The sequence below is a fragment of the Nothobranchius furzeri genome, chromosome 3, assembly GCF_043380555.1.
Source record: "Nothobranchius furzeri strain GRZ-AD chromosome 3, NfurGRZ-RIMD1, whole genome shotgun sequence".
Taxonomy (NCBI): Eukaryota; Metazoa; Chordata; class Actinopteri; order Cyprinodontiformes; family Nothobranchiidae; genus Nothobranchius; species Nothobranchius furzeri.
Genome location: NC_091743.1, coordinates 13,213,236 through 13,240,129, shown reverse-complemented (window position 1 = coordinate 13,240,129; position 26,894 = coordinate 13,213,236).

Sequence of the window (26,894 nt, the reverse complement as noted above, 5' to 3'; positions counted from 1 at the left end):
GTAACGTTTCAGCCTGATTGGACCTTGTTTTCACACAAATGGACACAGAATGATGTGAAATTGTGCTTCGTGCAACATAATTCTGGGTGCCATTTAAAAACCATAAGTGCTAATGACTCCATTCCTTTTTGTGCTTGTAGGGGCTGTTGATTGGAGTACACTAAAACAAACCTGATCTCTCTAGGACATTCAGAAGCCAAGTTATAAGCCAACAAATGTGTAACTGGACTACTTTAAATTGACACCAGATCCGGTGACCTTTGGGACATGGTTTGACCCCCTTAGGAAAGTGCTATCATCATGAAACGTTCAGATCACTTACAACTCAATAGATTCTACCTTCATGTGACGTTTCAGCCTGATTGGACCTTGTTTTCACACAAATGGACCCAGAATGATGTGAAATTGTGCTTCGTGCAACATAATTCTGGGTGCCATTTACAAACCATAAGTGCTAATGACTCCATTCCTTTTTGTGGTTGTAGGGGCTGTTGATTGGAATACACTAAAACACACCTGACCTCTCTAGGACATTCAGAAGCCAAGTTATAAGCCCACAAATGTGTAACTGGACTACGTCTTTAAAGTGACACCAGGCCCGGTGACCTTTGGGACATGGTTTGACCCCCTATAGGAATGTGCGATCATCATGAAACGTTCATATCACTTACAACTCAATAGATTCTACCTTCTTGTAACGTTTCAGCCTGATTGGACCTTGTTTTCGCACAAATGAACCCAGAATAATGTGAAATTGTGCTTCGTGCAACATAATTCTGGGTGCCATTTAAAATCCATAAGTGCTAATGACTCCATTCCTTTTTGTGGTTGTAGGGGCTGTTGATTGGAGTACATTAAAACAAACCTGATCTCTCTAGGACATTCAGAAGCCAAGTTATAAGCCCACAAATGTGTAACTGGAATACTTCTTTAAATTGACACCAGATCCGGTGACCTTTGGGACATGGTTTGACCCCCTTAGGAAAGTGCTATCATCATGAAACGTTCAGATCACTTACAACTCAATAGATTCTACCTTCCTGTAACGTTTCAGCATGATTGGAACTTGTTTTCACACAAATGAACCCAGAATGATGTGAAATTGTGCTTCGTGCAACATAATTCTGGGTGCCATTTAAAAACCATAAGTGCTAATGACTCCATTTCTTTTTGTGGTTGTAGGGGCTGTTGATTGGAGTACACTAAAACAAACCTGATCTCTCTATGACATTCAGAAGCCAAGTTATAAGCCCACAAATGTGTAACTGGACTACTTCTTTAAATAGACACCAGATCCGGTGACCTTTGGGACATGGTTTGACCCCCTTAGGAAAGTGCTATCATCATGAAAAGTTCAGATCACTTACAACTCAATAGATTCTACCTTCCTGTAACGTTTCAGCCTGATTGGACCTTGTTTTCACACAAATGGACACAGAATGATGTGAAATTGTGCTTCGTGCAACATAATTCTGGGTGCCATTTAAAAACCATAAGTGCTAATGACTCCATTCCTTTTTGTGGTTGTAGGGGCTGTTGATTGGAGTATACTAAAACAAACCTGATCTCTCAGGGACATTCAGAAGCCAAGTTATAATCCCACAAATGTGTAACTGGACTACTTCTTTAAATTGACACCAGATCCGGTGACCTTTGGGACATGGTTTGACCCACTTAGGAAAGTGCTATCATCATGAAACGTTCAGATCACTTACAACTCACTAGATTCTACCTTCATGTGACGTTTCAGCCTGATTGGACCTTGTTTTCACACAAATGGACCCAGAATGATGTGAAATTGTGCTTCGTGCAACATAATTCTGGGTGCCATTTACAAACCATAAGTGCTAATGACTCCATTCCTTTTTGTGGTTGTAGGGGCTGTTGATTGGAATACACTAAAACAAACCTGACCTCTCTAGGACATTCAGAAGCCAAGTTATAAGCCCACAAATGTGTAACTGGACTACGTCTTTAAAGTGACACCAGTCCCGGTGACCTTTGGGACATCGTTTGACCCCCTATAAGAATGTGCGATCATCATGAAATGTTCAGATCACTTACAACTCAATAGATTCTACCTTCTTGTAACGTTTCAGCCTGATTGGACCTTGTTTTCGCACAAATGAACCCAGAATAATGTGAAATTGTGCTTCGTGCAACATAATTCTGGGTGCCATTTAAAATCCATAAGTGCTAATGACTCCATTCCTTTTTGTGGTTGTAGGGGCTGTTGATTGGAGTACATTAAAACAAACCTGATCTCTCTAGGACATTCAGAAGCCAAGTTATAAGCCCACAAATGTGTAACTGTAATACTTCTTTAAACTGACACCAGATCCGGTGACCTTTGGGACATGGTTTGACCCCCTTAGGAAAGTGCTATCATCATGAAACGTTCAGATCACTTACAACTCAATAGATTCTACCTTCCTGTAACGTTTCAGCATGATTGGAACTTGTTTTCACACAAATGAACCCAGAATGATGTGAAATTGTGCTTCGTGCAACATAATTCTGGGTGCCATTTAAAAACCATAAGTGCTAATGACTCCATTTCTTTTTGTGGTTGTAGGGGCTGTTGATTGGAGTACACTAAAACAAACCTGATCTCTCTATGACATTCAGAAGCCAAGTTATAAGCCCTCAAATGTGTAACTGGACTACTTCTTTAAATAGACACCAGATCCGGTGACCTTTGGGACATGGTTTGACCCCCTTAGGAAAGTGCTATCATCATGAAAAGTTCAGATCACTTACAACTCAATAGATTCTACCTTCCTGTAACGTTTCAGCCTGATTGGACCTTGTTTTCACACAAATGGACACAGAATGATGTGAAATTGTGCTTCGTTCAACATAATTCTGGGTGCCATTTAAAAACCATAAGTGCTAATGACTCCATTCCTTTTTGTGGTTGTAGGGGCTGTTGATTGGAGTACACTAAAACAAACCTGATCTCTCTAGGACATTCAGAAGCCAAGTTATAAGCCCACAAATGTGTAACTGGACTACTTTAAATTGACACCAGATCCGGTGACCTTTGGGACATGGTTTGACCCCCTTAGGAAAGTTCTATCATCATGAAACGTTCAGATCACTTACAACTCAATAGATTCTACCTTCATGTGACGCTTCAGCCTGATTGGACCTTGTTTTCACACAAATGGACCCAGAATGATGTGAAATTGTGCTTCGTGCAACATAATTCTGCGTGCCATTTACAAACCATAAGTGCTAATGACTCCATTCCTTTTTGTGGTTGTAGGGGCTGTTGATTGGAATACACTAAAACAAACCTGACCTCTCTAGGACATTCAGAAGCCAAGTTATAAGCCCACAAATGTGTAACTGGACTACGTCTTTAAAGTGACACCAGGCCCGGTGACCTTTGGGACATGGTTTGACCCCCTATAGGAATGTGCGATCATCATGAAACGTTCAGATCACTTACAACTCAATAGATTCTACCTTCTTGTAACGTTTCAGCCTGATTGGACCTTGTTTTCGCACAAATGAACCCAGAATAATGTGAAATTGTGCTTCGTGCAACATAATTCTGGGTGCCATTTAAAATCCATAAGTGCTAATGACTCCATTCCTTTTTGTGGTTGTAGGGGCTGTTGATTGCAGTACGTTAAAACAAACCTGATCTCTCTAGGACATTCAGAAGCCAAGTTATAAGCCCACAAATGTGTAACTGGAATACTTCTTTAAATTGACACCAGATCCGGTGACCTTTGGGACATGGTTTGACCCCCTTAGGAAAGTGCTATCATCATGAAACGTTCAGATCACTTACAACTCAATAGATTCTACCTTCCTGTAACGTTTCAGCCTGATTGGACCTTGTTTTCACACAAATGAACCCAGAATGATGTGAAATTGTGCTTCGTGCAACATAATTCTGGGTGCCATTTAAAAACCATAAGTGCTAATGACTCCATTTCTTTTTGTGGTTGTAGGGGCTGTTGATTGGAGTACACTAAAACAAACCTGATCTCTCTATGACATTCAGAAGCCAAGTTATAAGCCCACAAATGTGTAACTGGACTACTTCTTTAAATTGACACCAGATCCGGTGACCTTTGGGACATGGTTTGACCCCCTTAGGAAAGTGCTATCATCATGAAACGTTCAGATCCTTACAACTCAATAGATTCTACTTTCCTGTAACGTTTCAGCCTGATTGGACCTTGTTTTCACACAAATGGACACAGAATGATGTGAAATTGTGCTTCGTGCAACATAATTCTGGGTGCCATTTAAAAACCATAAGTGCTAATGACTCCATTCCTTTTTGTGGTTGTAGGGGCTGTTGATTGGAGTACACTAAAACAAACCTGATCTCTCTAGGACATTCAGAAGCCAAGTTATAAGCCCACAAATGTGTAACTGGACTACTTTAAATTGACACCAGTTCCGGTGACCTTTGGGACATGGTTTGACCCCCTTAGGAAAGCGCTATCATCATGAAACGTTCAGATCACTTACCACTCAATAGATTCTACCTTCCTGTAACGTTTCAGCCTTATTGGACCTTGTTTTCACACAAATGAACCCAGAATGATGTGAAATTGTGCTTCGTGCAACATAATTCTGGGTGCCATTTAAAAACCATAAGTGCTAATGACTCCATTCCTTTTTGTGGTTGTAGGGGCTGTTGATTGGAATACACTAAAACAAACCTGACCTCTCTAGGACATTCAGAAGCCAAGTTATAAGCCCACAAATGTGTAACTGGACTAAGTCTTTAAAGTGACACCAGGCCCGGTGACCTTTGGGACATGGTTTGACCCCCTATAGGAATGTGCGATCATCATGAAACGTTCAGATCACTTACAACTCAATAGATTCTACCTTCTTGTAACGTTTCAGCCTGATTGGACCTTGTTTTCGCACAAATGAACCCAGAATAATGTGAAATTGTGCTTCGTGCAACATAATTCTGGGTGCCATTTAAAATCCATAAGTGCTAATGACTCCATTCCTTTTTGTGGTTGTAGGGGCTGTTGATTGGAGTACATTAAAACAAACCTGATCTCTCTAGGACATTCAGAAGCCAAGTTATAAGCCCACAAATGTGTAACTGGAATACTTCTTTAAATTGACACCAGATCCGGTGACCTTTGGGACATGGTTTGACCCCCTTAGGAAAGTGCTATCATCATGAAACGTTCAGATCACTTACAACTCAATAGATTCTACCTTCCTGTAACGTTTCAGCCTGATTGGACCTTGTTTTCACACAAATGGACACAGAATGATGTGAAATTGTGCTTCGTGCAACATAATTCTGGGTGCCATTTAAAAACCATAAGTGCTAATGACTCCATTCCTTTTTGTGGTTGTAGGGGCTGTTGATTGGAGTACACTAAAACAAACCTGATCTCTCTAGGACATTCAGAAGCCAAGTTATAAGCCCACAAATGTGTAACTGGACTACTTTAAATTGACACCAGATCCGGTGACCTTTGGGACATGGTTTGACCGCCTTAGGAAAGTGCTATCATCATGAAACGTTCAGATCACTTACAACTCAATAGATTCTACCTTCCTGTAACGTTTCAGCCTGATTGGACCTTGTTTTCACACAAATGAACCCAGAATGATGTGAAATTGTGCTTCGTGCAACATAATTCTGGGTGCCATTTAAAAACCATACGTGCTAATGACTACATTCCTTTTTGTGGTTGTAGGGGCTGTTGATTGGAGTACACTAAAACAAACCTGATCACTCTAGGACATTCAGAAGCAAAGTTATAAGCCCACAAATGTGTAACTGGACTACTTCTTTAAATTGACACGAGATCCGGTGACCTTTGGGACATGGTTTGACCCCCTTAGGAAAGCGCTATCATCATGAAACGTTCAGATCCCTTACCACTCAATAGATTCTACCTTCCTGTAACGTTTCAGCCTTATTGGACCTTGTTTTCACACAAATGAACCCAGAATGATGTGAAATTGTGCTTCGTGCAACATAATTCTGGGTGCCATTTAAAAACCATAAGTGCTAATGACTCCATTCCTTTTTGTGGTTGTAGGGGCTGTTGATTGGAGTATACTAAAACAAACCTGATCTCTCAGGGACATTCAGAAGCCAAGTTATAAGCCCACAAATGTGTAACTGGACTACTTCTTTAAATTGACACCAGATCCGGTGACCTTTGGGACATGGTTTGACCCACTTAGGAAAGTGCTATCATCATGAAACGTTCAGATCTCTTACAACTCAATAGATTCTACCTTCATGTGACGCTTCAGCCTGATTGGACCTTGTTTTCACACAAATGGACCCAGAATGATGTGAAATTGTGCTTCGTGCAACATAATTCTGGGTGCCATTTACAAACCATAAGTGCTAATGACTCCATTCCTTTTTGTGGTTGTAGGGCTGTTGATTGGAATACACTAAAACAAACCTGACCTCTCTAGGACATTCAGAAGCCAAGTTATAAGCCCACAAATGTGTAACTGGACTACGTCTTTAAAGTGACACCAGGCCCGGTGACCTTTGGGACATGGTTTGACCCCCTATAGGAATGTGCGATCATCATGAAACGTTCAGATCACTTACAACTCAATAGATTCTACCTTCTTGTAACGTTTCAGCCTGATTGGACCTTGTTTTCGCACAAATGAACCCAGAATAATGTGAAATTGTGCTTCGTGCAACATAATTCTGGGTGCCATTTACAATCCATAAGTGCTAATGACTCCATTCCTTTTTTTGGTTGTAGGGGCTGTTGATTGGAGTACATTAAAACAAACCTGATCTCTCTAGGACATTCAGAAGCCAAGTTATAAGCCCACAAATGTGTAACTGGAATACTTCTTTAAATTGACACCAGATCCGGTGACCTTTGGGACATAGTTTGACCCCCTTAGGAAAGTACTATCATCATGAAACGTTCAGATCACTTACAACTCAATAGATTCTACCTTCCTGTAACGTTTCAGCATGATTGGAACATGGTTTCACACAAATGAACCCAGAATGATGTGAAATTGTGCTTCGTGCAACATAATTCTGGGTGCCATTTAAAAACCATAAGTGCTAATGACTCCATTTCTTTTCGTGGTTGTAAGGGCTGTTGATTGGAGTACACTAAAACAAACCTGATCTCTCTATGACATTCAGAAGCCAAGTTATAAGCCCACAAATGTGTAACTGGACTACTTCTTTAAATTGACACCAGATCCGGTGACCTTTGGGACATGGTTTGACCCCCTTAGGAAAGTGCTATCATCATGAAACGTTCAGATCACTTACATCTCAATAGATTCTACCTTCCTGTAACGTTTCAGCCTGATTGGACCTTGTTTTCACACAGATGGACCCAGAATGAAGTGAAATTGTGCTTCGTGCAACATAATTCTGGGTGCCATTTACAAACCATAAGTGCTAATGACTCCATTCCTTTTTGTGGTTGTAGGGGCTGTTGATTGGAGTACATTAAAACAAACCTGATCTCTCTAGGACATTCAGAAGCCAAGTTATAAGCCCACAAATGTGTAACTGGACTACTTCTTTAAATTGACACCAGATCCGGTGACCTTTGGGACATGGTTTGACCTCCTTAGGAAAGTTCTATCATCATGAAAAGTTCAGATCACTTACAACTCAATAGATTCTACCTTCCTGTAACGTTTCAGCCTGATTGGACCTTGTTTTCACACAAATGAACCCAGAATGATGTGAAATTGTGCTTCGTGCAACATAATTCTGGGTACCATTTACAAACACTAAGTGCTAATGACTCCATTCCTTTTTGTGGTTGTAGGGGCTTTTTATTGGAGTAAACTAAAACAAACCTAACCTCTCTAGGACATTCAGAAGCCAAGTTATAAGCCCACAAAGGTGTAACTGGACTACTTCTTTAAAGTGACACCAGGCCCGGTGACCTTTCGGACATGGTTTTACCCCCTATAGGAATGTGCGATCATCTTGAAACGTTCAGATCACTTACAACTCAATAGATTCTACCTTCCTGTAACGTTTCAGCATGATTGGAACTTGTTTTCACACAAATGAACCCAGAATGATGTGAAATTGTGCTTCGTGCAACATAATTCTGGGTGCCATTTAAAAACCATAAGTGCTAATGACTCCATTTCTTTTCGTGGTTGTAGGGGCTGTTGATTGGAGTACACTAAAACAAACCTGATCTCTCTATGACATTCAGAAGCCAAGTTATAAGCCCACAAATGTGTAACTGGACTACTTCTTTAAATTGACACCAGATCCGGTGACCTTTGGGACATGGTTTGACCCCCTTAGGAAAGTGCTATCATCATGAAACGTTCAGATCACTTACATCTCAATAGATTCTACCTTCCTGTAACGTTTCAGCCTGATTGGACCTTGTTTTCACACAGATGGACCCAGAATGAAGTGAAATTGTGCTTCGTGCAACATAATTCTGGGTGCCATTTACAAACCATAAGTGCTAATGACTCCATTCCTTTTTGTGGTTGTAGGGGCTGTTGATTGGAGTACATTAAAACAAACCTGATCTCTCTAGGACATTCAGAAGCCAAGTTATAAGCCCACAAATGTGTAACTGGACTACTTCTTTAAATTGACACCAGATCCGGTGACCTTTGGGACATGGTTTGACCCCCTTAGGAAAGTGCTATCATCATGAAACGTTCAGATCACTTACAACTCAATAGATTCTACCTTCCTGTAACGTTTCAGCCTGATTGGACCTTGTTTTCACACAAATGGACACAGAATGATGTGAAATTGTGCTTCGTGCAACATAATTCTGGGTGCCATTTAAAAACCATAAGTGCTAATGACTCCATTCCTTTTTGTGGTTGTAGGGGCTGTTGATTGGAGTACACTAAAACAAACCTGATCTCTCTAGGACATTCAGAAGCCAAGTTATAAGCCCACAAATGTGTAACTGGACTACTTTAAATAGACACCAGATCCGGTGACCTTTGGGACATGGTTTGACCTCCTTAGGAAAGTTCTATCATCATGAAACGTTCAGATCACTTACAACTCAATAGATTCTACCTTCCTGTAACGTTTCAGCCTGATTGGACCTTGTTTTCACACAAATGAACCCAGAATGATGTGAAATTGTGCTTCGTGCAACATAATTCTGGGTACCATTTACAAACACTCCTCCTTGAACCGTCACCTTATCGTGGTGGAGGAGTTTGAGTGCCCTAATGATCCTAGGAGCTATGTTGTCTGGGGCACTTAGTGCCCCTGGTAGGGTCTCCCATGACAAATTGGTCTTAGGTGAAGGGTGAGACAAAAAACGGTTCGAAGGATCTTTCATGGCGGTTAAAACGAAGAGTCGGAGTACCCGGCCCGGAGGGTTACCGGGGTCCCACCCTGGAGCCAGGCCTGGGGTTGGGGCCCGTGAGCGAGCGCCTGGTGGCCGGGCTTTCGCCCATGGGGCCCGGCCGGGCCCAGCCCGAACCGGATACATGGGCTCGTCCAACTGTGGACCCACCACCCGCAGGAGGAACATGAAGGGTCCGGTGCAATGTGAATCGGGTGGCAGACCAAGGCGGGAGCCTTGGCGGTCCAATCCCCGGACAAGAAAACTAGTTTTTGGGACATGGAACGTCACCTCGCTGGCGGGGAAGGAGCCGGAGCTTGTGGCAGAGGTTGAGCGGTACCGGCCAGATATAGTCGGACTCACCTCGACACATAGCATTGGCTCTGGAACCCGAGACCTGGAGAGGGGTTGGACACTCTACTTTGCTGGAGTTGCTCCGGGTGAGAGGCGGAGGGCTGGGGTTGGCTTTTTGTTAGCCCCGAGACTCTCTGCCTGTGTGTTGGGGTTTACCCCGGGGGACAAAAGGGTAGCTTCCTTGCGCCTTCGGGTCGGGGAACGGGTCCTGACTGTTGTTTGTGCTTATGGGCCAAATATCAGTTCAGAGTACCCACCCTTTTTGGAGTCCCTGGGACGAGTGCTAGATAGTGCTCCATCAGGGGACTCCATTGTCCTGCTGGGGGACTTCAATGCTCACGTGGGCAATGACAGCTTGACCTGGAGGGGTGTGATTGGGAGGAACGGCCCACCTGATCAGAACTCGAGCGGTGTTTTGTTATTGGACTTCTGTGCAAGCCGCAGTTTGGCCATAACGAACACCATGTTCGAACATAAGGATGCCCACCGGTACACTTGGTACCAGGGCAGCCTAGGTCACAGGTCGATGATAGATTTTGTAGTCGTATCATCTGACCTGCGGCCGTATGTTTTGGACACCCGAGTGAAGAGAGGGGCGGAGCTGTCAACTGATCACCACCTGGTGGTGAGTTGGATCAGATGGCAAGGGAACATGCCGCGTAGACCTGGCAGACCCAAACGCATAGTGAGGGTCTGCTGGGAACGCCTGGCAGAAGAACCTGTCAAGACGGTCTTCAACTCCCACCTCCGGCAGAGCTTTGACCACGTCCCGAGAGCAGTGGGGGACATTGAGTCCGAGTGGGCCTTGTTCCACTCTGCGATTGTCGAGGCGGCTGTTGTTTGCTGTGGTCGTAAGGTGGCCGGTGCCAGTCGTGGTGGCAACCCCCGTACCCGCTGGTGGACACCAGAGGTTCGGGGAGCCGTCAGGCTGAAGAAGGAGGCCTACAGGGCGTGGCTGGTCTGTGGGTCTCCGGAGGCAGCAGACAGGTACCGGATAGCCAAGCGGGGTGCAGCAGTGGCAGTTGCCGAGGCAAAATCTCGGGCGTGGGAGGAGTTTGGTGAGGCCATGGAGAAAGACTATCGATCGGCTCCAAAGAGGTTCTGGCAAACTGTCCGGCGCCTCAGGAGAGGAAGGCAGCAACTCGCTCACACTGTTTACAGTGGGGATGGGGAGCTGCTGACGTCAACTGACGCTATAGTCGGACGGTGGAAGGAATACTTTGAGGAGCTCCTCAATCCCACCAATGCGCATTCCGAGGAGGAACCAGAGCTGGGAGGCCTGGGGATGGACTGTCCGATCTCGGGGGCAGAAGTTGCTGAGGTAGTCAAACAACTACACAGCGGCGGAGCCCCGGGGGCGGATGAGGTTCGTCCTGGGTATCTCAAGGCTATGGATGTTGTAGGGCTGTCATGGTTGACACGTCTCTACAACATTGCGTGGTCATCGGGGGCAGTTCCTAGGGAGTGGCAGACCGGGGTGGTGGTCCCCATCTTTAAGAAGGGTGACCTGAGGGTGTGTTCCAACTATAGGGGGATCACACTCCTCAGCCTCCCTGGAAAGGTCTACTCCAAGGTACTGGAGAGGAGGGTCCGATCGATAGTTGAATCTCAGATAGAGGAGGAGCAATGTGGTTTTCGTCCTGGCCGTGGAACTGTGGACCAGCTCTATACCCTTGCAAGGGTGATGGAGGGGGCATGGGAGTTTGCCCAACCATTCCACATGTGCTTTGTGGATTTGGAGAAGGCTTATGACCGTGTCCCCAGGGGCACCCTGTGGGGGACGCTCCAGGAGTATGGGGTGGGTGGCTTTCTGTTAAGGGCCATTCAGTCCCTTTACCAGAGGAGCGTGAGTTTGGTCCGCATAGCCGGTAGTAAGTCGGACCTGTTCCCAGTGAGGGTTGGACTCCGCCAGGGCTGCCCTTTGTCACCGGTTCTGTTCATCACTTTTATGGACAGAATTTCTAGACGCAGCCGTGGTGTGGAGTGTGTCGAGTTTGGTGGCAGGAGAATCTCGTCTCTGCTTTTTGCGGATGATGTGGTTCTCCTAGCTTCATCCAGCTCTGACCTTCAGCTCTTGCTGGGTAGGTTCGCGGCCGAATGTGAAGCGGCTGGGATGAGGATCAGCACCTCCAAATCTGAGACCATGGTTCTCGACCGGAAAAGGGTGGCTTGCCACCTCCGGGTCGGGGGAGAGGTCCTACCTCAAGTGGAGGAGTTTAAGTATCTCGGGGTCTTGTTCACGAGTGAGGGTAGGAGGGATCGGGAGATCGACAGGCGGATTGGTTCGGCGTCTGCAGTGATGCGGACGCTGAGCCGATCTGTCGTGGGGAAGAGGGAGCTGAGCCAGAAAGCCAGGCTCTCGATTTACCGGTCGATCTACGTCCCAATCCTCACCTATGGGCATGAGCTTTGGGTAATGACCGAAAGAACGAGATCGCGGATACAAGCGGCCGAAATGAGTTTCCTCCGTAGGGTGGCCGGGCTCAGCCTTAGAGATAGGGTGAGGAGCTCGGACATTCGGGAGGGACTCGGAGTAGAACCGCTGCTCCTCCGGATCGAAAGGAGCCAGTTGAGGTGGTTTGGGCATCTGGTCAGGATGCCTCCTGGACGCCTCCCCGGGGAGGTGTTTCGGGCATGTCCTGCCGGCAGAAGGCCCCCGGGTCGACCCAGGACACGTTGGAGAGGTTACATCTCCAATCTGGTCCGGGAACGCCTTGGGGTCCTGCCGGAGGAGCTGGTGGACAAGGCCGGGGAGAGTACGGCCTGGAGCTCCCTAATTGGGATGCTGCCCCCGCGACCCGGACCCGGATAAGCGGAGGAAGACGACGACGACGATTTACAAACACTAAGTGCTAATGACTCCATTCCTTTTTGTGGTTGTAGGGGCTTTTTATTGGAGTAAACTAAAACAAACCTAACCTCTCTAGGACATTCAGAAGCCAAGTTATAAGCCCACAAAGGTGTAACTGGACTACTTCTTTAAAGTGACACCAGGCCCGGTGACCTTTGGGACATGGTTTTACCCCCTATAGGAATGTGCGATCATCTTGAAACGTTCAGATCACTTACAACTCAATAGATTCTACCTTCCTGTAACGTTTCAGCCTGATTGGACCTTGTTTTCACACAAATGGAAACAGAATGATGTGAAATTGTGCTTTGTGCAACATAATTCTGGGTGCCATTTAAAAACCATAAGTGCTAATGACTCCATTCCTTTTTGTGGTTGTAGGGGCTGTTGATTGGAGTACACTAAAACAAACCTGATCTCTCTAGGACATTCAGAAGCCAAGTTATAAGCCCACAAATGTGTAACTGGACTACTTTAAATAGACACCAGATCCGGTGACCTTTGGGACATGGTTTGACCTCCTTAGGAAAGTTCTATCATCATGAAACGTTCAGATCACTTACAACTCAATAGATTCTACCTTCCTGTAACGTTTCAGCCTGATTGGACCTTGTTTTCACACAAATGAACCCAGAATGATGTGAAATTGTGCTTCGTGCAACATAATTCTGGGTGCCATTTACAAACACTAAGTGCTAATGACTCCATTCCTTTTTGTGGTTGTAGGGGCTTTTTATTGGAGTAAACTAAAACAAACCTAACCTCTCTAGGACATTCAGAAGCCAAGTTATAAGCCCACAAAGGTGTAACTGGACTACTTCTTTAAAGTGACACCAGGCCCGGTGACCTTTGGGACATGGTTTTACCCCCTATAGGAATGTGCGATCATCTTGAAACGTTCAGATCACTTACAACTCAATAGATTCTACCTTCCTGTAACGTTTCAGCCTGATTGGACCTTGTTTTCACACAAATGGAAACAGAATGATGTGAAATTGTGCTTCGTGCAACATAATTCTGGGTGCCATTTAAAAACCATAAGTGCTAATGACTCCATTCATTTTTGTGGTTGTAGGGGCTGTTGATTGGAGTACACTAAAACAAACCTGATCTCTCTAGGACATTCAGAAGCCAAGTTATAAGCCCACAAATGTGTAACTGGACTACTTTAAAATGACACCAGATCCGGTGACATTTGGGACATGGTTTGACCCCCTTAGGAAAGTGCTATCATCATGAAACGTTCAGATCACTTACAACTCAATAGATTCTACCTTCCTGTAACGTTTCAGCCTGATTGGACCTTGTTTTCACACAAATGAACCCAGAATGATGTGAAATTGTGCTTCGTGCAACATAATTCTGGGTGCCATTTAAAAACCATAAGTGCTAATGACTCCATTCCTTTTTGTGGTTGTAGGGGCTGTTGATTGGAGTATACTAAAACAAACCTGATCTCTCAGGGACATTCAGAAGCCAAGTTATAAGCCCACAAATGTGTAACTGGACTACTTCTTTAAATTGACACCAGATCCGGTGACCTTTGAGACATGGTTTGACCCACTTAGGAAAGTGCTATCATCATGAAACGTTCAGATCACTTACAACTCAATAGATTCTACCTTCCTGTAATGTTTCAGCCTGATTGGACCTTGTTTTCACACAAATGGACCCAGAATGATGTGAAATTGTGCTTCGTGCAACATAATTCTGGGTGCCATTTACAAACCATAAGTGCTAATGACTCCATTCCTTTTTGTGGTTGTAGGGGCTGTTTGTTGGAGAACACTAAAACAAACCTGACCTCTCTAGGACATTCAGAAGCCAAGTTATAAGCCCACAAATGTGTAACTGGACTACGTCTTTAAAGTGACACCAGGCCCGGTGACCTTTGGGACATGGTTTGACCCCCTATAGGAATGTGCGATCATCATGAAACGTTCAGATCACTTACAACTCAATAGATTCTACCTTCCTGTAACGTTTCAGCCTGATTGGACCTTGTTTTCACACAAATGGAAACAGAATGATGTGAAATTGTGCTTCGTGCAACATAATTCTGGGTGCCATTTAAAAACCATAAGTGCTAATGACTCCATTCATTTTTGTGGTTGTAGGGGCTGTTTGTTGGAGAACACTAAAACAAACCTGACCTCTCTAGGACATTCAGAAGCCAAGTTATAAGCCCACAAATGTGTAACTGGACTACGTCTTTAAAGTGACACCAGGCCCGGTGACCTTTGGGACATGGTTTGACCCCCTATAGGAATGTGCGATCATCATGAAACGTTCAGATCACTTACAACTCAATAGATTCTACCTTCCTGTAACGTTTCAGCCTGATTGGACCTTGTTTTCACACAAATGGACCCAGAATGATGTGAAATTGTGCTTCGTGCAACATAATTCTGGGTGCCATTTAAAAACCATAAGTGCTAATGACTCCATTCCTTTTTGTGGTTGTAGGGGCTGTTGATTGGAGTACACTAAAACAAACCTGATCACTCTAGGACATTCAGAAGCCAAGTTATAAGCCCACAAATGTGTAACTGGACTACTTCTTTAAATTGACACGAGATCCGGTGACCTTTGGGAAATGGTTTGACCCCCTTAGGAAAGCGCTATCATCATGAAACGTTCCGATCACTTACAACTCAATAGATTCTACTTTCCTGTAACGTTTCAGCCTGATTGGACCTTGTTTTCACACAAATGAACCCAGAATGATGTGAAATTGTGCTTCGTGCAACATAATTCTGGGTGCCATTTAAAAACCATAGGTGCTAATGACTCCATTACTTTTTGTGGTTGTAGGGGCTGTTGATTGGAGTATACTAAAACAAACCTGATCTCTCAGGGACATTCAGAAGCCAAGTTATAAGCCCACAAATGTGTAACTGGACTACTTCTTTAAATTGACACCAGATCCGGTGACCTTTGGGACATGCTTTGACCCACTTATGAAAGTGCTATCATCATGAAACGTTCAGATCACTTACAACTCAATAGATTCTACCTTCCTGTAACGGTTCAGCCTGATTGGACCGTGTTTTCACACAAATGGACCCAGAATGATGTGAAATTGTGCTTCGTGCAACATAATTCTGGGTGCCATTTACAAACCATAAGTGCTAATGACTCCATTCCTTTTTGTGGTTGTAGGGGCTGTTGATTGGAATACACTAAAACAAACCTGACCTCTCTAGGACATTCAGAAGCCAAGTTATAAGCCCACAAATGTGTAACTGGACTACGTCTTTAAAGTGACACCAGGCCCGGTGACCTTTGGGACATGGTTTGACCCCCTATAGGAATGTGCGATCATCATGAAACGTTCAGATCACTTACAACTCAATAGATTCTACCTTCTTGTAACGTTTCAGCCTGATTGGACCTTGTTTTCACACAAATGGACCCAGAATGATGTGAAATTGTGCTTCGTGCAACATAATTCTGGGTGCCATTTACAAACCATAAGTGCTAATGACTCCATTCCTTTTTGTGGTTGTAGGGGCTGTTTATTGGAGAACACTAAAACAAACCTGACCTCTCTAGGACATTCAGAAGCCAAGTTATAAGCCCACAAATGTGTAACTGGACTACTTCTTTAAATTGACACCAGATCCGGTGACCTTTGGGACATGGTTTGACCCACTTAGGAAAGTGCTATCATCATGAAACGTTCAGATCACTTACAACTCAATAGATTCTACCTTCATGTGACGCTTCAGCCTGATTGGACCTTGTTTTCACACAAATGGACCCAGAATGATGTGAAATTGTGCTTCGTGCAACATAATTCTGGGTGCCATTTACAAACCATAAGTGCTAATGACTCCATTCCTTTTTGTGGTTGTAGGGCTGTTGATTGGAATACACTAAAACAAACCTGACCTCTCTAGGACATTCAGAAGCCAAGTTATAAGCCCACAAATGTGTAACTGGACTACTTTAAATTGACACCAGATCCGGTGACATTTGGGACATGGTTTGACCCCCTTAGGAAAGTGCTATCATCATGAAACGTTCAGATCACTTACAACTCAATAGATTCTACCTTCCTGTAACGTTTCAGCCTGATTGGACCTTGTTTTCACACAAATGAACCCAGAATGATGTGAAATTGTGCTTCGTGCAACATAATTCTGGGTGCCATTTAAAAACCATAAGTGCTAATGACTCCATTCCTTTTTGTGGTTGTAGGGGCTGTTGATTGGAGTATACTAAAACAAACCTGATCTCTCAGGGACATTCAGAAGCCAAGTTATAAGCCCACAAATGTGTAACTGGACTACTTCTTTAAATTGACACCAGATCCGGTGACCTTTGAGACATGGTTTGACCCACTTAGGAAAGTGCTATCATCATGAAACGTTCAGATCACTTACAACTCAATAGATTCTACCTTCCTGTAATGTTTCAGCCTGATTGGACCTTGTTTTCACACAAATGGACCCAGAATGATGTGAAATTGTGCTTCGTGCAACATAATTCTGGGTGCCATTTACAAACCATAAGTGCTAATGACTACATTCCTTTTTGTGGTTGTAGGGGCTGTTTGTTGGAGAACACTAAAACAAACCTGACCTCTCTAGGACATTCAGAAGCCAAGTTATAAGCCCACAAATGTGTAACTGGACTACGTCTTTAAAGTGACACCAGGCCCGGTGAGCTTTGGGACATGGTTTGACCCCCTATAGGAATGTGCGATCATCATGAAACGTTCAGATCACTTACAACTCAATAGATTCTACCTTCCTGTAACGTTTCAGCCTGATTGGACCTTGTTTTCACACAAATGGACCCAGAATGATGTGAAATTGTGCTTCGTGCAACATAATTCTGGGTGCCATTTAAAAACCATAAGTGCTAATGACTCCATTCCTTTTTGTGGTTGTAGGGGCTGTTGATTGGAGTACACTAAAACAAACCTGATCACTCTAGGACATTCAGAAGCCAAGTTATAAGCCCACAAATGTGTAACTGGACTACTTCTTTAAATTGACACGAGATCCGGTGACCTTTGGGAAATGGTTTGACCCCCTTAGGAAAGCGCTATCATCATGAAACGTTCAGATCACTTACAACTCAATAGATTCTACTTTCCTGTAACGTTTCAGCCTGATTGGACCTTGTTTTCACACAAATGAACCCAGAATGTTGTGAAATTGTGCTTCGTGCAACATAATTCTGGGTGCCATTTAAAAACCATAGGTGCTAATGACTCCATTACTTTTTGTGGTTGTAGGGGCTGTTGATTGGAGTATACTAAAACAAACCTGATCTCTCAGGGACATTCAGAAGCCAAGTTATAAGCCCACAAATGTGTAACTGGACTACTTCTTTAAATTGACACCAGATCCGGTGACCTTTGGGACATGCTTTGACCCACTTATGAAAGTGCTATCATCATGAAACGTTCAGATCACTTACAACTCAATAGATTCTACCTTCCTGTAACGGTTCAGCCTGATTGGACCGTGTTTTCACACAAATGGACCCAGAATGATGTGAAATTGTGCTTCGTGCAACATAATTCTGGGTGCCATTTACAAACCATAAGTGCTAATGACTCCATTCCTTTTTGTGGTTGTAGGGGCTGTTGATTGGAATACACTAAAACAAACCTGACCTCTCTAGGACATTCAGAAGCCAAGTTATAAGCCCACAAATGTGTAACTGGACTACGTCTTTAAAGTGACACCAGGCCCGGTGACCTTTGGGACATGGTTTGACCCCCTATAGGAATGTGCGATCATCATGAAACGTTCAGATCACTTACAACTCAATAGATTCTACCTTCTTGTAACGTTTCAGCCTGATTGGACCTTGTTTTCACACAAATGGACCCAGAATGATGTGAAATTGTGCTTCGTGCAACATAATTCTGGGTGCCATTTACAAACCATAAGTGCTAATGACTCCATTCCTTTTTGTGGTTGTAGGGGCTGTTTATTGGAGAACACTAAAACAAACCTGACCTCTCTAGGACATTCAGAAGCCAAGTTATAAGCCCACAAATGTGTAACTGGACTACTTCTTTAAATTGACACCAGATCCGGTGACCTTTGGGACATTGTTTGACCCACTTAGGAAAGTGCTATCATCATGAAACGTTCAGATCACTTACAACTCAATAGATTCTACCTTCATGTGACGCTTCAGCCTGATTGGACCTTGTTTTCACACAAATGGACCCAGAATGATGTGAAATTGTGCTTCGTGCAACATAATTCTGGGTGCCATTTACAAACCATAAGTGCTAATGACTCCATTCCTTTTTGTGGTTGTAGGGCTGTTGATTGGAATACACTAAAACAAACCTGACCTCTCTAGGACATTCAGAAGCCAAGTTATAAGCCCACAAATGTGTAACTGGACTACGTCTTTAAAGTGACACCAGGCCCGGTGACCTTTGGGACATGGTTTGACCCCCTATAGGAATGTGCGATCATCATGAAACGTTCAGATCACTTACAACTCAATAGATTCTACCTTCTTGTAACGTTTCAGCCTGATTGGACCTTGTTTTCGCACAAATGAACCAAGAATAATGTGAAATTGTGCTTCGTGCAACATAATTCTGGGTGCCATTTACAATCCATAAGTGCTAATGACTCCATTCCTTTTTGTGGTTGTAGGGGCTGTTGATTGGAGTACATTAAAACAAACCTGATCTCTCTAGGACATTCAGAAGCCAAGTTATAAGCCCACAAATGTGTAACTGGAATACTTCTTTAAATTGACACCAGATCCGGTGACCTTTGGGACATAGTTTGACCCCCTTAGGAAAGTACTATCATCATGAAACGTTCAGATCACTTACAACTCAATAGATTCTACCTTCCTGTAACGTTTCAGCATGATTGGAACTTGTTTTCACACAAATGAACCCAGAATGATGTGAAATTGTGCTTCGTGCAACATAATTCTGGGTGCCATTTAAAAACCATAAGTGCTAATGACTCCATTTCTTTTCGTGGTTGTAGGGGCTGTTGATTGGAGTACACTAAAACAAACCTGATCTCTCTATGACATTCAGAAGCCAAGTTTTAAGCCCACAAATGTGTAACTGGACTACTTCTTTAAATTGACACCAGATCCGGTGACCTTTGGGACATGGTTTGACCCCCTTAGGAAAGTGCTATCATCATGAAACGTTCAGATCACTTACATCTCAATAGATTCTACCTTCCTGTAACGTTTCAGCCTGATTGGACATTGTTTTCACACAGATGGACCCAGAATGAAGTGAAATTGTGCTTCGTGCAACATAATTCTGGGTGCCATTTACAAACCATAAGTGCTAATGACTCCATTCCTTTTTGTGGTTGTAGGGGCTGTTGATTGGAATACACTAAAACAAACCTAACCTCTCTAGGACATTCAGAAGCCAAGTTATAAGCCCACAAATGTGTAACTGGACTACGTCTTTAAAGTGACACCAGGCCCGGTGACCTTTGGGACATGGTTTGACCCCCTATAGGAATGTGCGATCATCATGAAACGTTCAGATCACTTACAACTCAATAGATTCTACCTTCTTGTAACGTTTCAGCCTGATTGGACCTTGTTTTCACACAAATGGACCCAGAATGATGTGAAATTGTGCTTCGTGCAACATAATTCTGGGTGCCATTTACAAACCATAAGTGCTAATGACTCCATTCCTTTTTGTGGTTGTAGGGGCTGTTTATTGGATAACACTAAAACAAACCTGACCTCTCTAGGACATTCAGAAGCCAAGTTATAAGCCCACAAATGTGTAACTGGACTACTTCTTTAAATTGACACCAGATCCGGTGACCTTTGGGACATGGTTTGACCCACTTAGGAAAGTGCTATCATCATGAAACGTTCAGATCACTTACAACTCAATAGATTCTACCTTCATGTGACGCTTCAGCCTGATTGGACCTTGTTTTCACACAAATGGACCCAGAATGATGTGAAATTGTGCTTCGTGCAACATAATTCTGGGTGCCATTTACAAACCATAAGTGCTAATGACTCCATTCCTTTTTGTGGTTGTAGGGCTGTTGATTGGAATACACTAAAACAAACCTGACCTCTCTAGGACATTCAGAAGCCAAGTTATAAGCCCACAAATGTGTAACTGGACTACGTCTTTAAAGTGACACCAGGCCCGGTGACCTTTGGGACATGGTTTGACCCCCTATAGGAATGTGCGATCATCATGAAACGTTCAGATCACTTACAACTCAATAGATTCTACCTTCTTGTAACGTTTCAGCCTGATTGGACCTTGTTTTCGCACAAATGAACCCAGAATAATGTGAAATTGTGCTTCGTGCAACATAATTCTGGGTGCCATTTACAATCCATAAGTGCTAATGACTCCATTCCTTTTTGTGGTTGTAGGGGCTGTTGATTGGAGTACATTAAAACAAACCTGATCTCTCTAGGACATTCAGAAGCCAAGTTATAAGCCCACAAATGTGTAACTGGAATACTTCTTTAAATTGACACCAGATCCGGTGACCTTTGGGACATAGTTTGACCCCCTTAGGAAAGTACTATCATCATGAAACGTTCAGATCACTTACAACTCAATAGATTCTACCTTCCTGTAACGTTTCAGCATGATTGGAACTTGTTTTCACACAAATGAACCCAGAATGATGTGAAATTGTGCTTCGTGCAACATAATTCTGGGTGCCATTTAAAACCATAAGTGCTAATGACTCCATTTCTTTTCGTGGTTGTAGGGGCTGTTGATTGGAGTACACTAAAACAAACCTGATCTCTCTATGACATTCAGAAGCCAAGTTATTAGCCCACAAATGTGTAACTGGACTACTTCTTTAAATTGACACCAGATCCGGTGACCTTTGGGACATGGTTTGACCCCCTTAGGAAAGTGCTATCATCATGAAACGTTCAGATCACTTACATCTCAATAGATTCTACCTTCCTGTAACGTTTCAGCCTGATTGGACCTTGTTTTCACACAGATGGACCCAGAATGAAGTGAAATTGTGCTTCGTGCAACATAATTCTGGGTGCCATTTACAAACCATAAGTGCTAATGACTCCATTCCTTTTTGTGGTTGTAAGGGCTGTTGATTGGAGTACATTAAAACAAACCTGATCTCTCTACGACATTCAGAAGCCAAGTTATAAGCCCACAAATGTGTAACTGGACTACTTCTTTAAATTGACACCAGATCCGGTGACCTTTGGGACATGGTTTGACCCCCTTAGGAAAGTGCTATCACCATGAAACGTTCAGATCACTTACAACTCAATAGATTCTACCTTCCTGTAACGTTTCAGCCTGATTGGACCTTGTTTTCACACAAATGGACACAGAATGATGTGAAATTGTGCTTCGTGCAACATAATTCTGGGTGCCATTTAAAAACCATAAGTGCTAATGACTCCATTCCTTTTTGTGGTTGTAGGGGCTGTTGATTGGAGTACACTAAAACAAACCTGATCTCGCTAGGACATTCAGAAGCCAAGTTATAAGCCCACAAATGTGTAACTGGACTACTTTAAATAGACACCAGATCCGGTGACCTTTGGGACATGGTTTGACCTCCTTACGAAAGTTCTATCATCATGAAACGTTCAGATCACTTACAACTCAATAGATTCTACCTTCCTGTAACGTTTCAGCCTGATTGGACCTTGTTTTCACACAAATGAACCCAGAATGATGTGAAATTGTGCTTCGTGCAACATAATTCTGGGTACCATTTACAAACACTAAGTGCTAATGACTCCATTCCTTTTTGTGGTTGTAGGGGCTTTTTATTGGAGTAAACTAAAACAAACCTAACCTCTCTAGGACATTCAGAAGCCAAGTTATAAGCCCACAAAGGTGTAACTGGACTACTTCTTTAAAGTGACACCAGGCCCGGTGACCTTTGGGACATGGTTTTACCCCCTATAGGAATGTGCGATCATCTTGAAACGTTCAGATCACTTACAACTCAATAGATTCTACCTTCCTGTAACGTTTCAGCCTGATTGGACCTTGTTTTCACACAAATGGAAACAGAATGATGTGAAATTGTGCTTCGTGCAACATAATTCTGGGTGCCATTTAAAAACCATAAGTGCTAATGACTCCATTCCTTTTTGTGGTTGTAGGGGCTGTTGATTGGAGTACACTAAAACAAACCTGATCTCTCTAGGACATTCAGAAGCCAAGTTATAAGCCCACAAATGTGTAACTGGACTACTTTAAATAGACACCAGATCCGGTGACCTTTGGGACATGGTTTGACCTCCTTAGGAAAGTTCTATCATCATGAAACGTTCAGATCACTTACAACTCAATAGATTCTACCTTCCTGTAACGTTTCAGCCTGATTGGACCTTGTTTTCACACAAATGAACCCAGAATGATGTGAAATTGTGCTTCGTGCAACATAATTCTGGGTGCCATTTACAAACACTAAGTGCTAATGACTCCATTCCTTTTTGTGGTTGTAGGGGCTTTTTATTGGAGTAAACTAAAACAAACCTAACCTCTCTAGGACATTCAGAAGCCAAGTTATAAGCCCACAAAGGTGTAACTGGACTACTTCTTTAAAGTGACACCAGGCCCGGTGACCTTTGGGACATGGTTTTACCCCCTATAGGAATGTGCGATCATCTTGAAACGTTCAGATCACTTACAACTCAATAGATTCTACCTTCCTGTAACGTTTCAGCCTGATTGGACCTTGTTTTCACACAAATGGAAACAGAATCATGTGAAATTGTGCTTCGTGCAACATAATTCTGGGTGCCATTTAAAAACCATAAGTGCTAATGACTCCATTCATTTTTGTGGTTGTAGGGGCTGTTGATTGGAGTACACTAAAACAAACCTGATCTCTCTAGGACATTCAGAAGCCAAGTTATAAGCCCACAAATGTGTAACTGGACTACTTTAAATTGACACCAGATCCGGTGACCTTTGGGACATGGTTTGACCCCCTTAGGAAAGTGCTATCATCATGAAACGTTCAGATCACTTACAACTCAATAGATTCTACCTTCCTGTAACGTTTCAGCCTGATTGGACCTTGTTTTCACACAAATGAACCCAGAATGATGTGAAATTGTGCTTCGTGCAACATAATTCTGGGTGCCATTTAAAAACCATAAGTGCTAATGACTCCATTCCTTTTTGTGGTTGTAGGGGCTGTTGATTGGAGTACCCTAAAACAAACCTGATCCCTCTGGGGCATTCAGAAGCCAAGTTATAAGCCCACAAATGTGTAACTGGACTACTTCTTTAAATTGACACCAGATCCGGTGACATTTGGGACATGGTTTGACCCCCTTAGGAAAGTGCTATCATCATGAAACGTTCAGATCACTTACAACTCAATAGATTCTACCTTCCTGTAACGTTTCAGCCTGATTGGACCTTGTTTTCACACAAATGAACCCAGAATGATGTGAAATTGTGTTTCGTGCAACATAATTCTGGGTGCCATTTAAAAACCATAAGTGCTAATGTCTCCATTCCTTTTTGTGGTTGTAGGGGCTGTTGATTGGAGTACACTAAAACAAACCTGACCTCTCTAGGACATTCAGAAGCCAAGTTATAAGCCCACAAATTTGTAACTGGACTACTTCTTTAAAGTGACACCAGATCCGGTGACCTTTGGGACATGGTTTGACCCCCTTAGGAAAGTGCTATCATCATGAAACGTTCAGATCACGTACAACTCAATAGATTCTACCTTCCTGTAACATTTCAGCCCTATTGGACCTTGTTTTCACACAAATGAACCCAGAATGATGTGAAATTGTGCTTCGTGCAACATAATTCTGGGTGCCATTTACAAACCATAAGTGCTAATGACTCCATTCCGTTTTGTGGTTGTAGGGGCTGTTGATTGGAGTACACTAAAACAAACCTAACCTCTCTAGGACATTCAGAAGCCAAGTTATAAGCCCACAAAGGTGTAACTGGACTACTTCTTTAAAGTGACACCAGGCCCGGTGACCTTTGGGACATGGTTTTACCCCCTATAGGAATGTGCGATCATCTTGAAATGTTCAGATCACTTACAACTCAATAGATTCTACCTTCTTGTAGCGTTTCAGCCTGATTGGACCTTGTTTTCACACAAATGGACCCAGAATGATGTGAAATTGTGCTTCGTGCCACATAATTCTGGGTGCCATTTACAAACCATAAGTGCTAATGACTCCATTCCTTTTTGTGGTTGTAGGGGCTGTTGATTGGAGTACACTAAAACAAACCTGACCTCTCTAGGACATTCAGAAGCCAAGTTATAAGCCCTCAAATGAGTAACTGGACTACTTCTTTAAATTGACACCAGATCCGGTGACCTTTGGGACATGGTTTGACCCCCTTAGGAAAGTGCTATCATCATGAAACGTTCAGATCACTTACAACTCAGTAGATTCAACCTTCCTGTAACGTTTCAGCCTGATTGGACCTTGTTTTCACACAAATGAACCCAGAATGATGTGAAATTGTGCTTCGTGCAACATAATTCTGGGTGCCATTTAAAAACCATAAGTGCTAATGTCTCCATTCCTTTTTGTGGTTGTAGGGGCTGTTGATTGGAGTACACTAAAACAAACCTGACCTCTCTTGGACATTCAGAAGCCAAGTTATAAGCCCACAAATGTGTAACTGGACTACTTCTTTAAAGTGACACCAGATCCGGTGACCTTTGGGACATAGTTTGACCCCCTTAGGAAAGTGCTATCATCATGAAACGTTCAGATCACTTACAACTCAATATATTCTACCTTCCTGTAACGTTTCAGCCTGATTGGACCTTGTTTTCACACAAATGAACCCAGAATGATGTGAAATTGTGCTTCGTGCAACATAATTCTGGGTGCCATTTAAAAACCATAAGTGCTAATGACTCCATTTCTTTTCGTGGTTGTAGGGGCTGTTGATTGGAGTACACTAAAACAAACCTGATCTCTCTATGCCATTCAGAAGCCAAGTTATATGCCCACAAATGTGTAACTGGACTACTTCTTTAAATTGACACCAGATCCGGTGACCTTTGGGACAGGGTTTGACCCCCTTAGGAAAGTGCTATCATCATGAAACGTTCAGATCACTTACATCTCAATAGATTCTACCTTCCTGTAACGTTTCAGCCTGATTGGACCTTGTTTTCACACAGATGGACCCAGAATGAAGTGAAATTGTGCTTCGTGCAACATAATTCTGGGTGCCATTTACAAACCATAAGTGCTAATGACTCCATTCCTTTTTGTGGTTGTAGGGGCTGTTGATTGGAGTACATTAAAACAAACCTGATCTCTCTAGGACATTCAGAAGCCAAGTTATAAGCCCACAAATGTGTAACTGGACTACTTCTTTAAATTGACACCAGATCCGGTGACCTTTGGGACATGGTTTGACCCCCTTAGGAAAGTGCTATCATCATGAAACGTTCAGATCACTTACAACTCAATAGATTCTACCTTCCTGTAACGTTTCAGCCTGATTGGACCTTGTTTTCACACAAATGGACACAGAATGATGTGAAATTGTGCTTCGTGCAACATAATTCTGGGTGCCATTTAAAAACCATAAGTGCTAATGACTCCATTCCTTTTTGTGGTTGTAGGGGCTGTTGATTGGAGTACACTAAAACAAACCTGATCTCTCTAGGACATTCAGAAGCCAAGTTATAAGCCCACAAATGTGTAACTGGACTACTTTAAATAGACACCAGATCCGGTGACCTTTGGGACATGGTTTGACCTCCTTAGGAAAGTTCTATCATCATGAAACATTCAGATCACTTACAACTCAATAGATTCTACCTTCCTGTAACGTTTCAGCCTGATTGGACCTTGTTTTCACACAAATGAACCCAGAATGATGTGAAATTGTGCTTCGTGCAACATAATTCTGGGTACCATTTACAAACACTAAGTGCTAATGACTCCATTCCTTTTTGTGGTTGTAGGGGCTTTTTATTGGAGTAAACTAAAACAAACCTAACCTCTCTAGGACATTCAGAAGTCAAGTTATAAGCCCACAAAGGTTTAACTGGACTACTTCTTTAAAGTGACACCAGGCCCGGTGACCTTTGGGACATGGTTTTACCCCCTATAGGAATGTGCGATCATCTTGAAACGTTCAGATCACTTACAACTCAATAGATTCTACCTTCCTGTAACGTTTCAGCCTGATTGGACCTTGTTTTCACACAAATGGAAACAGAATGATGTGAAATTGTGCTTCGTGCAACATAATTCTGGGTGCCATTTAAAAACCATAAGTGCTAATGACTCCATTCCTTTTTGTGGTTGTAGGGGCTGTTGATTGGAGTACACTAAAACAAACCTGATCTCTCTAGGACATTCAGAAGCCAAGTTATAAGCCCACAAATGTGTAACTGGACTAC